Source organism: Charadrius vociferus, unplaced genomic scaffold (assembly GCF_000708025.1).
Source record: "Charadrius vociferus isolate BGI_N301 unplaced genomic scaffold, ASM70802v2 scaffold218, whole genome shotgun sequence".
In the NCBI taxonomy this organism is placed as follows: Eukaryota; Metazoa; Chordata; class Aves; order Charadriiformes; family Charadriidae; genus Charadrius; species Charadrius vociferus.
In genome coordinates, this window is record NW_009650084.1 from 964,179 (window position 1) to 979,112 (window position 14,934).

Consider the following 14,934-nt stretch of genomic DNA (forward strand, 5'->3'; position numbering starts at 1 on the left):
CTACACGAGTATGCTTTGAGAAAAAATACATGTTCCTGCAAGAATCATCAGAGTTGAGAAAATCTGTAACGCCAACACTAGGCTACTTACTGCTCATATTCACCTCACCCGCTGCTCAAATTTAAGTGCAAACATTCTATGTAGATATAAATCACACTATAGAATCACCTATACTTTCATCTCACCAGAGCATATTTGGCGTTGGTTATTTCGTGAGTGTCGTCTGCCATGCAGGATTTGGATGAATCTCGGTAGGATCCTAAAATGACTTTCATGTCCTTCCCTTAAAAGGCGGCGTTGAGACATGGATGTCTATCCCTGTATCTTCACCAAGTTGTTCACGAAAGGAAATAAAATATCAGCTCTTCAGAATTACACTTTTCTAATGCACTGAAAGATACTCTGATTTGGTTTTAAAATGTCAATGGAACAAAAAATTTCTTTGTCAAATTCAAACTACCAAAAAAGATAAAAGAGGAAGGCAGATTTAAAGAACTAGAAATGGGTATAGTTCAGTTATTTGTATTATATGTGCTTTTCTTGAGAAACCAATACCTGGTTTTACTACTAAGAAAAATCAGTTGTACTTAATGGATGGAAAATGCCAAGATGGTTTCTGCACAAAGCTGCGAGACCCTCTCAGTTCCTAGCATGCTGCACCCAGCAGACAGGACATCTTGCCACAGCTTTCAGTCTGCTTTCAGTGTGGCTAGTGTGAATAAAGGAGGCACAACTTCTCACGTAAGTAGGTCAGACTAGCAGATGAAATTTTCCAAAAAAAAGCGTGAAAAAGTCTGTTTTTCAGTGTTTCATCCAAAATAACTGTAGCCAAATTAACAGCCCTGTGCTGTTTCTGATGAATAAAAGCCCTTGCAAAACATCCAGCTTGTTAGTGTGCTCCAGCCACACACGCTGATCCCAAGCCACTGCTCTTTCCAAGTAGCTGGTACTATCGCCTCCGTCTTCACATCCTTCTTCTTAATGTGAGGGATGTTCAGCTGCAGCAAAGAGACATCTGAGGTTTCTCCTGAATGAAGAAGGGCAAGTTGAAGGTCTTTCTTTCAACTTCACGGTCTTGCTCCTAAGTTCACAACTCAGCACTCCGAGGGCAGAAATCTCACGCTGACACTTGCTGCATTTCCTACTTCTATGTCTGAAGCACCCCGTATTGCTCAGGTGCCAGCAAATTAAAAGTAAATTCTGTTGGCAACACAATGTTGTCAACTAGAAACTCCTCTTCAGTTCGTTTCCCTAAGTCAGACTCTCACCATCAGTCCGTCTCCTCTTCCTCCCCTTGAATTCACACAGAAGTGAGGACTGAGTCCCTCAAAGGCAAAGCCTGTTTCCAGAATATGCAAGCAGAGAGGTCTCGCAAGAAAAATATGAATCTTCCTGGGAGTTAACAAACAACTAATAGGAAGGAAGGGAGGGGAAATGAATCCTAGGCTTTCTTAAAACATATCAGGAAACCCTACACTGTCTGTTCCCCCCGTCTCTTTCAACGCAGTAGAGAGGAAATTGATAATGCTGCTTTACTTGGCAGTCAACATTTTCCTCTCGATTCTGTTTAACTATCTGCTGTATGGCCACAGATCCACCACAGTCCCAATATATACCATTGTGCACATCAAACTCAAGAAGGATGTGTTTTGAAATATGGTGTACCAACTAGCATTGCTCTGAAAGCAAATTAATACAGGTAACCTTTAGATAAGTCACACTGAAGTAAGTATTAACTAACTTATTACAAAATACTACCTTGACTATACCTTGCTCACAGAGGACAATCATTACAGTTTTAGCTGGAAAATGTTTGACTTTCAACATGAAATCACAGGCAAATGTGACAATCTTGAAATGTGATGATCAAGAAAGGTATCAAAATAAATATGAGCTGATGCATTTCATGCAAAAATCACTTGTTTTCCAAATTCATTATACTAAGCAGATGGACCACTACATACTGCAGCCGTGCTACTCATCATGGATCACAGGCCTACCAAGCTTGAGGAAGGAAGGAAGGGAACAGCTTAGTGGTGGAAAACCACCATGCTACACACTGCCACTGCACTGTATATTCAGGGTTCAAACAAAAGAGGAACTGAAATAAGGCACAGCATCCATATTAGACAAAATTCCACATTTTCTTGTGCTGCTCATCACTAGGGGGCACAGAACAGTGGTTCTGGTCCAATACAGGGGAACAATAGCATTCACAGAGACAACACTGCAACCTGCTCCTTGCTGCCGAGTTTCCAAGTGGAGGCACTAAATGTGACTAGGAGACGGCTGGGGCAGATTGCCAGCCATCAGGGCTTTCCTCCTACCTAGCAGGCTACTACTTGTTCAGGGCTTTTGGAGCACACCAGCCTCATGACCCAAGGACCCGATCTGACAATTGAGTGGGACACCGATGAAACTACATATCTTCTTCCACCAGCCAGAAAAGTGACTCTTTGTCCCAGTGGTGTTTTGAGTGTGCAGTGACACAAGTGGCACACGGTGGAAATCTCACCAACAATTTGTGCAGAGGCAAATGAAGCAAAAGGACGTTCTCCTTGCTTTCTTCATGTATCAAATGCACGTAGAAGATTGATGACTTGAGTTGTAAAGTTGTTAAGTACAGACAATCCTACTGAAAGCTAGCCATTAGCTACATCCCTGTCCACAAAACAAGCTTTTAATCTTCTTTCAAGCACTCAAATTTGTGCCTAGAAGCAAAGAAATTAATCACAACAATGGCTATGGTGGTGCGCAATCAGAAGGAAACAGATGGTGTAATGCAGTGTTTTCCAAACAGCAGCAGGCTCTATCTCCAGGAAAATAATCTGAATATTTTCCCTTGCCGTTGGCATTACTATAACAAAAGCTCCTATTAGGAGGATTTCTTCTTTGCTCTGTACTGCATCGGCAGACTAAAGTCAGTCTAAAGACAGTAACATTCTTTGAGTGTTAGTTGGCAAAACCAACTAGACTGCACCCATCTCACCTTTCACATCACATAAACAGTAACATTCAATGGGTAACACCTCCACAATTATTTTTAAATGACTTCAAACAGCCTGATGGAACCAAGAAAATCATGGTAATGAAACGGGGTTTATTTTTCTCATGCTTCATTTCCAGGTCTGTTTCTGACCACAGGCGTAGTGTTGTACATTGACAACAGAAGCAGGCGCACTGACTTACATCTGTATACTCTCTCCGATTCTTCTTTGGAGTCCAGGGAATCTCACAATATTTTAGTACAATAACTCAAGTTTTCTTGGGAATAATTAAATTAAGCTGCCATCACTTTCATCACTACTGGGTGTTCTCATCCTTCCTTTCACCTTTTTTTTTGTATAGGAGCCTTATCTTCATGGAGCATCTCAAACACCATACTGTGATTTTTCCTCCAAACCCTAACAATTATTTACAGGCCCTTCCTTACATCCTCACATTCAGTGCGGTGCTTAAATGTTCACATTATAGCACCATGTATCCCTCCTACAGTGCAAGAGGCTCTCGTAACAGATTCAACACCGCTCTGGTGTTTCTCCTATATTTCTTCCACTCCTCAAAACAAATTAATCTTTGTATCTGCTGATATGCCACGGCCACTGGTGTTGCCATTTCTCTTTAATTGTAGATCATGTTTTTCAGGGAAAAGCGTGCATCTCATGGACAAGAAAACATGGCGCCTCTCACGCCTGGGACTTTGAGATCCCACCATGCACACACCACACAGGAATCCACCTGTGAGATCTGTATCTACCACTTCTCCTGTCTTTTCCCCCAGAGTCCCTGCAGGGAGGAGCTTCTGCAGAGAACCTTCAGTATCAGAAGTGCCATCACACCCCTGATAAAAACCCAGAGGTTTTTTTCTTCGCATGAAGAATAAAAAAGACTATGAAAATGATATGGGGAATTGCATCTAACACACATATGCAGAAATTACACAGCTCAGAATTTACTGTTTCTTGGAACAGTTTCTAAAAAACAGGTGTAAGGGTACACACGAGCTAAATCTCATAGCTTTTCAAAAAGGTGCAAGTGCCACGTGTATCTTCCAGCATCAGCACATTCGCAATAACAGTGGAAATGAAATGAGGGGGAAGAAAAGTGAAATGTTGTTTAGACTTTTCCATTTAAAGCATGCTTCATCAATTATCTCTGCACACATATTTATTTTGTTGAGAACAGTAGTACAAACAGAAAGCTAAACTGGACTTGCACTACATTATTGAACAAAATGATTGTTTTGCACACATTAAAAATATAACATGCAAGCTACTTCTAATCTGAAATGTAATCTGTTTTATAGAGTCGTACATCCATATACTGTAACAAGGTAGCACTGACTGTTGTTGTGCTTAGTTCTGAGCTTTTTTATAACCATACATAAATGTTGAATTACGGCAAGTATTATGCTTGTGTTAATTTTTAAAATCATAAACGAATTGACAAAAATTAATCCATGCCAGAGGCTAGTCAGTAAGCTAAAACAGTAAACAGTCTGCTAGAGGCTGAATTTAAATGAAAAGAAAGGGTAGCAGAGATGTTAAAGACACACAAATCTATATTTTTACCTCCACAAATTCCACAGGGGTCTTGTAGAGGGAAAATGCTGAGAGAAAACTGGTCTGAAAACCCAAGAAATAAATCATTATTCATGAATATTCTAGTATTCTTGAAACACAAGAAAAGACTGAATCTTCCTTTTTCAATGTGTGTGAGATGAACATGAAGTTTAGGTACATCTTTTGCCCATAGTGTTTTTATGCTTGTTAGAATCAGATAGGTGTGCTTATATTTCACTTTCGGGTTACTCTATCAGAACATTTTCTGTAAGAAAAAGTTTAGAAAGATCTTCCATAGTGTAATCTAGACAATCGGTGAACCAAAATCACATTTAATAAGATACCATGAAATGTAAGGAGAAGCTGGAGTGGGGAGAAATATCAGAAATGGATATGAACGGAGATATATCCTGGCAAACGTAAAAAACCCGTAAAAAACGTAAAAATTACAAACAAACTCAGTATCTCCCAAAAACATAGACAGTGATAAATATTCTCAATATTTTGATATTAATTTATTAAAGGTTAGGAGTTAAAAGACTTATTTGGTTTTACGAGAAATCTACACAGAATCCCTGAATTAAGTTACAACAGCGAATTAGGTTAGTTGTCCAAGCTTAATCCTAACTGGATATATCTGCTCAGAGACAAACCACGATTGTAATAAGCATTAGATGAATATAAGCAGATCAGGACTGAGATAAATGGACAGCTTGCATTCTATTTATACTTGCATATTATGCTGCTGACCCACAGCTGCCAGTCTTTCTTTCAAGCAATCTTTCTCCAAAAAAATTTAAAATAAAGTAAATCCTAAAATCAATACAGAGCATTTCATAATTGAAATGTACAATAAGAAACAAAAAAATTCACAAGATATAAAATTAGGGTTTCAATATTCTGGAATTGCTAAAATTTAATTGTCAAGATAACAAAAAACTTGTAAAGCCTAACATCTGTCCCTCTAATTTAAGTAATCTTACATTGCGTGTCTGAATTTCCTGAGGGTTAACAATAAATTTGACCTGTGTCTAAAAGAACAAGTTCCTCCACCATTACCAACAGAAAACACTCAGAAAATCCAGTGGGTCAGACAAATAACTAGAAGAAAACAGCCCTTTTTGACCAACCAAGCGAAGTGTGGTTTAACATCTAAGAAGACAGTTCTTCTAGTTTGTCCTTTAATGTAAGTCCTTTAACTTTTGAAGGCAACTAGCAGTCAATTTCAAAACTTCAGAGATGTTCTAGGAAAAAGCAAGGAGACTGCACTTATGCTGGTGCAGACCAGGAGGGCAGAACATGGGAAAAGCCTGATTACCACCTGGTGCCAATCCAGAGATACAGGTAAAGGCTACTGTGATATTAGAGTTAATTAAGCAACTGCCACCACCAGGTCAGTCATTTACTTAAATTCTATTAGGTAAAATGACCTGGCAAATGACAATTACATGTTGGGATTGAGCAGACTTGTCAGAGGTACGAGGCCTACCTTTTTGGTCAGAAGTGAGGGCAAGTGAAGAACAGGAATGTGTTCAGATTAGGAAGCTTCTGGGAATTATTTCAGTCCTATCCTTGATAGGGGCCCAAGCTTTCACTCAACCCCACTGGCTCAGCTCTGTGTTCAGTACCCAACTGCTGCTGCTGTGAGCAAAATGCAAGGGAGGGAGATGACCATGGCAGGCAGTAGGCCCGTAGAGAGGGGATTTTTGTGGCAAAAGAAGGAGAAACAAAGTGATGGAAGACCTTTGATGTCGCTGCACAGCTGTGCCTGCACACCACAGAGTCAGGGCAAGGGGAAGCTGCTGACGTAAAACAGATAAAACAATGGCAGAGAAAAGAAGTAGCTTAAAATGGTTTATGAAATACAGCTTTATTGACAATGTCAATAAAGACATTGTCCTCTAAAGATACTAGTTTCAGGCATAGCTTTACTGACAATGTCCTCTAAAGATACTAGTTTCAGGCACAGTGGCTATTCCTAGTCCATACACCCTGGGACACAGTGGTCATCCCCATCACATGCCAGCTATGTCTATAATCAATAATAATAATCAAACTAAGGGGCTGAGGGTAAGTAGTTGCCTTTATACATTAAGTTATGCTAGTGGAAGCTCTGTTCAAAAATCATCTGCATCAAATATGTGTGTATATATATGTGTATATACGTATCTATGTAAACACGTATGAACATACAAAAATGAATAATACATGCAGTCAAAAACATTGACTGACCTTCCAGCAAACAGAATCACATGGGGAAGAGAAAGCCAAAATTTGATGTTGAAAGAACTTTTGCTAGAATTTAGGAATACTTTAACTATGCTCAAAAGAGTTCTTGTTCAAACATCGTCTCTTTTAACAACTGCAGCAGGTACACAGGATTTCCCCATTGGGTTGATTTCTGGCAGAAGCAGCCAGAGAGGGAAAAGGGGTTTGTATGCATTTACCCTCTGGTCAGATACCGCTGCTCTCCCCAGCCGGGTCTGCCACATTTCAGATCAGTGATCAGCTCACTAATGAAACCCGCACTTCTGTCATTTCTCTACAGAGCGACCTCTTGCACCACTGAGGAACACGTTTCTCAGTTGTCCAGAAAGGCTGACTTTGCTGAGGTTCAGGAGAGTGTAAAATCTATTATTAGATGGGTGATTTTCAGAAGGTCTTTTCCTGAAAAAGATACCTTTGACAATTACGAAGTGTAGAATATGGTACAGACTGCTGCTGGATCTACACATCTAGACAGCTCCCAGCAGGGGTGGGCCCTGGCTATAGCTTATAGTGTTCTCAATAATCTAATGTGTATGGTGAGAAATGACTGCTGTGCACTTACATAAAAAGATGACATTGTCTTGCTGTGCTACTGCAGACCAGAAGCACCCTTAGAGCCTTCAGTCTCTCCTACCGTAATTTCCTTCCTCTCAAAAATGTTTTCTGTTGCCATGTGCTTTGGACCCAAGGGATCCAGTGCTCAGTTCGCACCTCTTCCCTGTCAGACTTTAATTCTTCTCCACATTTCACAATCCTCCCTCTTTAGTCTCTCCATGAATGGGGTACTAATAAAGCAAAAGAGTTTTCAGTTGAGTAGTTGCTTTAAAATTGGTCTGCATGCACTGTTACACTGATTACAAATTTATACGGCAGTAATCCACTCAGCACAAAAGAAACAGCGCTATTAATACTTCACAAAGCTGGTATGCAGCTATAAGTAATACCTTTCAGGGACCTTTTAGAAATGCTGTAAAAATCCCTAGGCTATAAGAACCTAATACAATTTTTCTCAGGCTGCTGTTAGGATACAACGCAGTAGATTTTCTACTGCAACTTTCTGAAATGGCCATTGGGTTCAAGAGTGATAAATCATCTAGAAGTTTGGAGAAAGAATGAGATTTTCATAAAGAATTAATGAACTGCTGATTTCAATGATCGTTCATGTGGGCCTCCAGCAAAATAGGACTTTCTCTGTGTACAGATGAACACAGTTGAACTGGGATGAAGGGTGCTACTGGTGGAACATTTGACAGTTTACTAGACAGTCAAAGTTCTAGTCTGTTCAGAGTTAGTTTACCTCACTCTGCTTATCAGCGAATCAGTTCTAATAGACATATTTTAATTACACATACATAATTAAAGACATTCAAAGAAACAGATCTAAACACACAGTGAGAGAGACACCAAGGGTCTTCACGCCACCTGGAACTGCAAAAGACTAGGACAAGTCCGTGTTTAAGTTTAAAAATGAAAAGCTCTTTGACAACTAAGAATCAACAGACAATTTCCTTCTGAAAACATAAAACAAATGCTGTATGATATGCAGTTACTTGGCTGTAATTCTTAGAAAGACTGAGAAACTCATTCCATCTATAGCAGATCAGCAAGCACCAACACTGAATACAGCCACAATCACACAGCCACTCTGAACTGACCCGGTACTGCTGCCAAAGGGAGGATTCCTGCTCCCAGTAACCTCCCCCTCTTGCTTCCCTGGTGTGGGCATTTGCATTTGTGCAGCTGCATGGTGAGTTATGCATGGATGTGTTCCAGGTAGGACAAGTAGGACAGGGACACATGATGTGGCTCCTGGTTGAAGTCAATAACCCTGGCACAAAATGCAGTAGGTGGAAAGATACTGAAATTACAAATACCTATTGTTTTCCAGGTTGGACATACAGGTTAATGATTATTTCCTAAAATGAGTACTGCAAGCTGTGCTTGTCTCTTTTGGATTCTTCAGCAGAGATCTTCACATGACCTAATAAAATAGTACTACTGATTACTATTTATGGCTATACACTTAGAGCTCAAATAAAGTCACAACGGGCAAATGCATCACTGGAGTTACAGTCTCCAAATGAATTATTACACCAAAACATGTTGAAAGATTCTGAAGATTTTTTGAATTAAATATATGAAGTAGAAATAGGCAGTGATGAAATCATGTCTCCTCGACATAGTCTCATTGCATGAAAACACTGGAGGAAATAGTATGGAAGCTACTGAGAAAGAAAAAGCCAAAACATTACATAAAAAATTATAACTGAGCAAAAATATTTTCCTGCATATTCTCTCATGTGAATACAGCCTACAAAGGGTACAAAATGCAGATCCTCACAGCTGTAGAGCTGTACAACCAAAGGTCAATTGCAGTCAGTAGCCCTTTCCTTCCTCTCAGATTTTGGCCTCATTTGTTACATTTGGATTTACAGATTATTTTTTCCCAGACAATCTACATGACGCTTCTCACTTGTCAGTTAAAGGTATTGTTGTGCCAGCGGTTTTTATTTGTCCCCACACAGAAGAAATGTTACATAGGCATGCTCTGCCATCCCATCAAGCATGTGTTCCTGAGAATCATAGAATGGTTTAGGTTGGAAAGGACCTTAAAGATCATCAAGTTCCACCCCCCCTGCCATGGGCAGGGACACCTCCCACTAGACCAGGTTGCTCAAGGCCATGTCCAGCCTGGCCTTGAACACCTCCAGGGATGGGGCCTCAACAACCTCTCTGGGCAACCTGTTCCAGTGCCTTACAACCCTCAAAGTGAAAAACTAGTAGAGTAGAGGGGCAGGATCGCCTCCCTTGACCTGCTGGCCACAGTTCTTTTGAGAAGTGGGACACTTAAAATCATTACCCCATTGCTTCACTCTTCATCTTCAAAAAACTCGATCAATCCCAGTTTGTCTGAGGAACACTATGATGACACTGAAAGTGCAACTATTCAGAAAGCAGCGGCAACAATGCTCACACTAAAAGACTGATATGGCAGACTTAGTTTCAGGGATGACGCAGTTGGGATCTTTGAGAGTGATCTGCTCCAGAAAGCTGGTGTCTCTTCCAGGTGACAATTCTGATCCTGCTCTCACCACTCCATCCACCATGCCACATACACTGTCCCTGTGCATTTAAACTGTGTGTTTTGGTCCCTGCACACATCCCACCCTTCCCACACAAAAACTGCTTTGCCCTCCAACCCCTGGTGTGTGACTGACAACAGTTAACAGAGCAGGGTGTTCATCAATCAGCAGGGAAACTCCAAACCCAAGGACAGGCTTGCCTCAGGAACTGGTCCTTTCACTTTGCAATCAAACATAAATCAGAGATGCGGTCACAAGAGCAATCTTTGCTCAGTTTTGTGATGTGCAGAGGCCACAGCACAAGGTGCCTCTACTAGTAATGCACAGGTCTGCATGGGATATTTTTAATTTTGTACCCTTAAATACAGGCAGCGCACCTGGAAAACATCATGCATATCGACCTTCCCCATCAGAAGAACATATGGGATTTCCAGATAAATCCTTGGAGTCAGAAGCTGGTAGGAAAATGAAACAAAATGCACAGATGCTGCAGTTCATGTTAAAGACAAACAAACATTTCGTATCTTCCCAGCTGCTCCTGAATCCAAATAAATCCAAATCAAACCAAAGTTATATCAGGGAAACCGTTGTTACTGAGTGCAGAAACTTTGCAGAATACAGGCTTAACCATGAATTATATTGTGCAAGCCTTTCTGCATAAAAATTTAGAGGCAGAGGATTCTGCTTTGCAGCTACATGCCTGGACTTCGATGCTGTCCTTGATACTTATAAGATCTTATAACATTTCCCTATATACAACCATTTAACTATCTTCAAACATGTGAAACCAATCTGCGAAAACTGCTACAATGTATAGTATATGGATGTGGCAAAACAAAACAAAAACCAGTAAATAATGAAAAGAAACAACTGGCTACTATGAAAATTATAAAACCCAGATTATTTTAAGTAGGAAGACCAAGAAGACTTCATAGAGTCACTGTGTTTTGATCTATTAAAGTTCCGTTTAGAGTGAGCAGGAAATCTTTTGCTCAAGAAATAAGCTCTGTCACAACGGCACTGGAGCGCTTGTGTGCTTTGCTGGAAAGATTTTAACGAGTGGGAAAATTTTTAACAGTGCAGGCTGCCACCAAATTCCACCAGCCAGCAAGGCAACAGGTCCCACGTGCCCTGCCCACGTATCTGAGGTCACAGGAGATTCCTGGAACATCTCCATACTGGAACTCAACTGAACATGTCCATAATAAGTAGATTAGCTTTGAGCAGGTGGTTGGACTAGATGACCCCAAAGAAGTCCTTTGCAATCTAAATTATTGTATGATCATCTTGCCCATTTAGCTCCCTTGCTGTTATCCAGCTGCGTTCACTGCTTTGATTCCCACAGAGAAAAAGGGAACCATTTTGGGTGCTTACTTTATATCAGTTGTTTCAATTTTCCAGTGAATTAATAATTTAGCAGAATTTTATCTTCCTCATTTTACAGTTATGTGAAGAGGCCAAGTGGTAAAGTAAAACATTAAATTATTTACAAGTTGTGCACACATGCAGGCAGATAAATGGTGTAGCATTATATATTTAACAGTTGTTAGAAAGTATAGAAACTACAAGCATGATAGCCAAACTCCTTTGTCAACGGAGAGAAAAGTAGTCTTCAAGTATGTGTTCATTTGTTTAGACATTAAAGAGCTAAAGCAAATGTATTTAAGGTAGATCTAAAATCTGTACGAACTGCAGAGCTACCAGAGTAAGCAGTTTCTGGCAGCAAATGAAGGAATGAGGCTTCATTTCCCTATTGGCAGAATTCTTCACGAAAGGCAATTAAAGCCCTGCTCCGTGTTTTAGCAGGATGGAATTGAATAAATCACAAGTGCGCAGAACTTTCAAGTGCTGGCAGCTGATTAGGTTATCACATACTAGAAGAATAAATTATAAATTCATTTGTAGTGGAACAGATCCTAAATCCTCAAGTCTCCAATTACCAACTCTATTCAGTTTGCTTAAATGAAGGATTATGTCTTCTTACTTTGGTGCTCAAGAAATAAAGAACCAAGAAATAATATTAAACTGCTGAATCTTTGTACCTTATAACTCCAGATAACCTCTACACTTGATGAAGACAAGTACAGCAAACAGAATTCCTCATAATTCAACCTTTCCAAATGTATTTAAAGTCTTACATATGCAGCTGAACAACCTCTTTCAAAGAAAATTTAACCAAAAATAGGTTTGAAAAATGGGAATAGCTTTGAAGTATCAGCCTCTGACTATATACTACAAAGTAACCATGATACAGAACAAAATACTGCTACAGTCTTTTTTTTTCCCCTGTAACTTCACATTTTTCTTGAAAACTGATTTAAAAGATATTTCTTTCTTAATGTCCATATATTTTACACAAAGACCTTCTGTTAAAATTCATCTGGCTATCTGACTCCCCCTTCCCCCAAATGCACCCAGACAGACATAGTCACTAAAGGACTGGCTGAACAAGATCTCCTTTCTTTTCTGAAGGGGGCCTCTCTAACAAAGGACCTCGGAAAGTAGTCTTTATGGTTAGGCACTGGGTGATGCAATCTTTTAGGGCAGTGAAGATTTAGGATCCACTTCCTATATGTCCTGACAAATAGTCACATCTCTTATCCACATTGTATTAGAATCCTCCTACCCTCTGGTTTTGACAAACAGGGACCCCTTTGAGCACCTAATACAAGCTCCACTGTACCCAGAAGGTCATTTTCTATCCATAACATGCGTTAAGCCCATAGCCTCTAGTGTAAGGACAACAAGAGGAAAGGGTAAAGGCATCTCCAGCCTTGGGGCTTGCCATGGCTCCCCAGAAACACCCAATCTGGCTGGAAGCTCACTCCTTTCCCTTGTGCAAGCCCCTGCCTCCTCTCACCAGCAAACCAGCAAACCACCAGGCACAGGGGGCAGAAGAATCCCCAGCAGAATAAATGTGGCTGCTGGTGCAAGGTGGAGACGAGCCTGCCAGCTTGGGGAAGGCCAGTCACTGAGACCACAGTAAGAGGGGACACGAGGCTGGACTTGGGTGACAGAAGTTGGGCAAAAAGAGTCATCTTTTAGTGAGAGGACACAGTAGGAGGAAGCCTGTGGAAGGGAAGCGACTTTGTACAGGGGAGGCTGGGGAGGGGCAGCAGGGACTGAAGGACAGCGAGGGCAGAGGAGATACAGGCACTGGGAGAGGAGGTGGAGTGTGAGGCTGGGTGCTGTAGGTGGACCTCAGGTTGGAGACCAGAGGAGGGACCTGCTTAGGACAGCAGCAATGGGAAACAAAAAGGCCAAGATGGGAGTTAACTGCGCTGGACTCATTTGGGGAGAGCAGAGAGCAACTCTACCATGAAAGGGAAACTGCTTCTGGCTTTGCCTGAATTCCTGTGCATGTGCTGTTTGGCGCTGGCTGACTGGAGTAGCTGGTTTGTTGCAGTGTATTAAAGAAAACAGACAAGCAAGACTTGGGATCACACTGTTTGTGTCAATGACGAAATGTTCCTTACCACGCAGGCAGGGATAGAGGGGGGGAGAGAGCGATGGACATAGGCGAACGAGACATCTTGATAAGAAACAACCTAATTACAGCTTATTTTGACATTACAAATATTGAGTGTTTAGGGTGTGGTAAAACACAACACCTTGGTGAGTTACATACTCTTACATGATCTTACAGACGACGATTAGTGGGCTACAGAGCAAAAAATGCAAGGCCCTGGAGGAGCAAACATTTGGCAGTCAGACAAATCTAGATGTACCTTGTTCGCTTTTCGGGTGTATCCTATGCCTCAAATCCATGATTTAAGGCACTTTTCCAACTGAAAGAAGAAACTTGAGAGCTTGAATATATTCTCATCAAACTGCAACACAACAGGAACTGATAGCATACGCCAAGTAGGAACTATAGAAATACGTATTTCTCACACTAACTTTGCAAGTATTATAAATAAATAATAAAAGTTAATAACCAGTAAATGAGCAAAATGTTCTCAGATAACATTTAAGATAAATAATTTAGTGCTGCAAAATAAGTTTATTATGAGCACAGACTTCTAAATGGAAAAAAGAAACATAACAAGTACGTTTTATATCAAGGCTAGCAAAAAAACATGCAGCTGCCACATAACTGGGTTCTTGGTCAGAACAGGATAAATGACAAACCTTAACAATGTTTGTAGCTCTCAACAGATGGCTTGGAAAAAAACGTACAAAAGGTGTCTCACAAAAAAAAAAAAAAACCTTCTAGTTCTTATTGTTGCAGTTGATCACTTACAGACACTTAAATGTTGTTACTAATCTAATGTACTGCTACCAATATAATGTACACTTTGTCACTACTTTAGCTTAAGCAAAAATGTTATTCAGATTCTTTTCTCCCATTTAATTTTGGATTCAGCTATGGGAAAACTTCAAATTGCAATTGATAATATTCACTGAACCAGAAAGGAAGAGAAATTTACCAGTTCACTGAAGTAACAACAAAATGTCAAACTAAAAGTAACACTTTTAGACACAATCTGTATATTCAGCTTTCAGCTTTGTGCCTTCCCAGATCACCATCCAATTGTTTCTTCAGAAACAGTGCAAGGTCAAGATGCAAAGGGAAACAGAGTCTGAGTCAATCACTGGTTTCACCTGCATCCTATTTACTCACTTCGCAAGTTAAAATACGGTACTTGAAGAAATTCCAGTATTGGTTTATCCATACTAGAAATGTGAATTTCCCTGCAATTTCTTAATACACAGTTTTCATCTTCAAAGCCTGCTGAAAAATATTGCTTGAGACATCACATATTTGTTTAAGAGACATGAAGAATTTTGCAGAAGTTTGGATAAGTGGTGCCATATAAAATGTAACTATTGCTACCTTTTACAGCAGTGAAATTAAATTTTGTATAAAACCAAATTGCGTACAGGTATCACATCTTAAAGTGTCGCAGTCTTCAGCTACAGACAGAGCAGAGAATGAGCAGAAATGTCGCATTTCCAACTCATGCAACACGGAAGACTAAGAGCCTGATATTACACCCACTGAAATGAACCCCAAGATA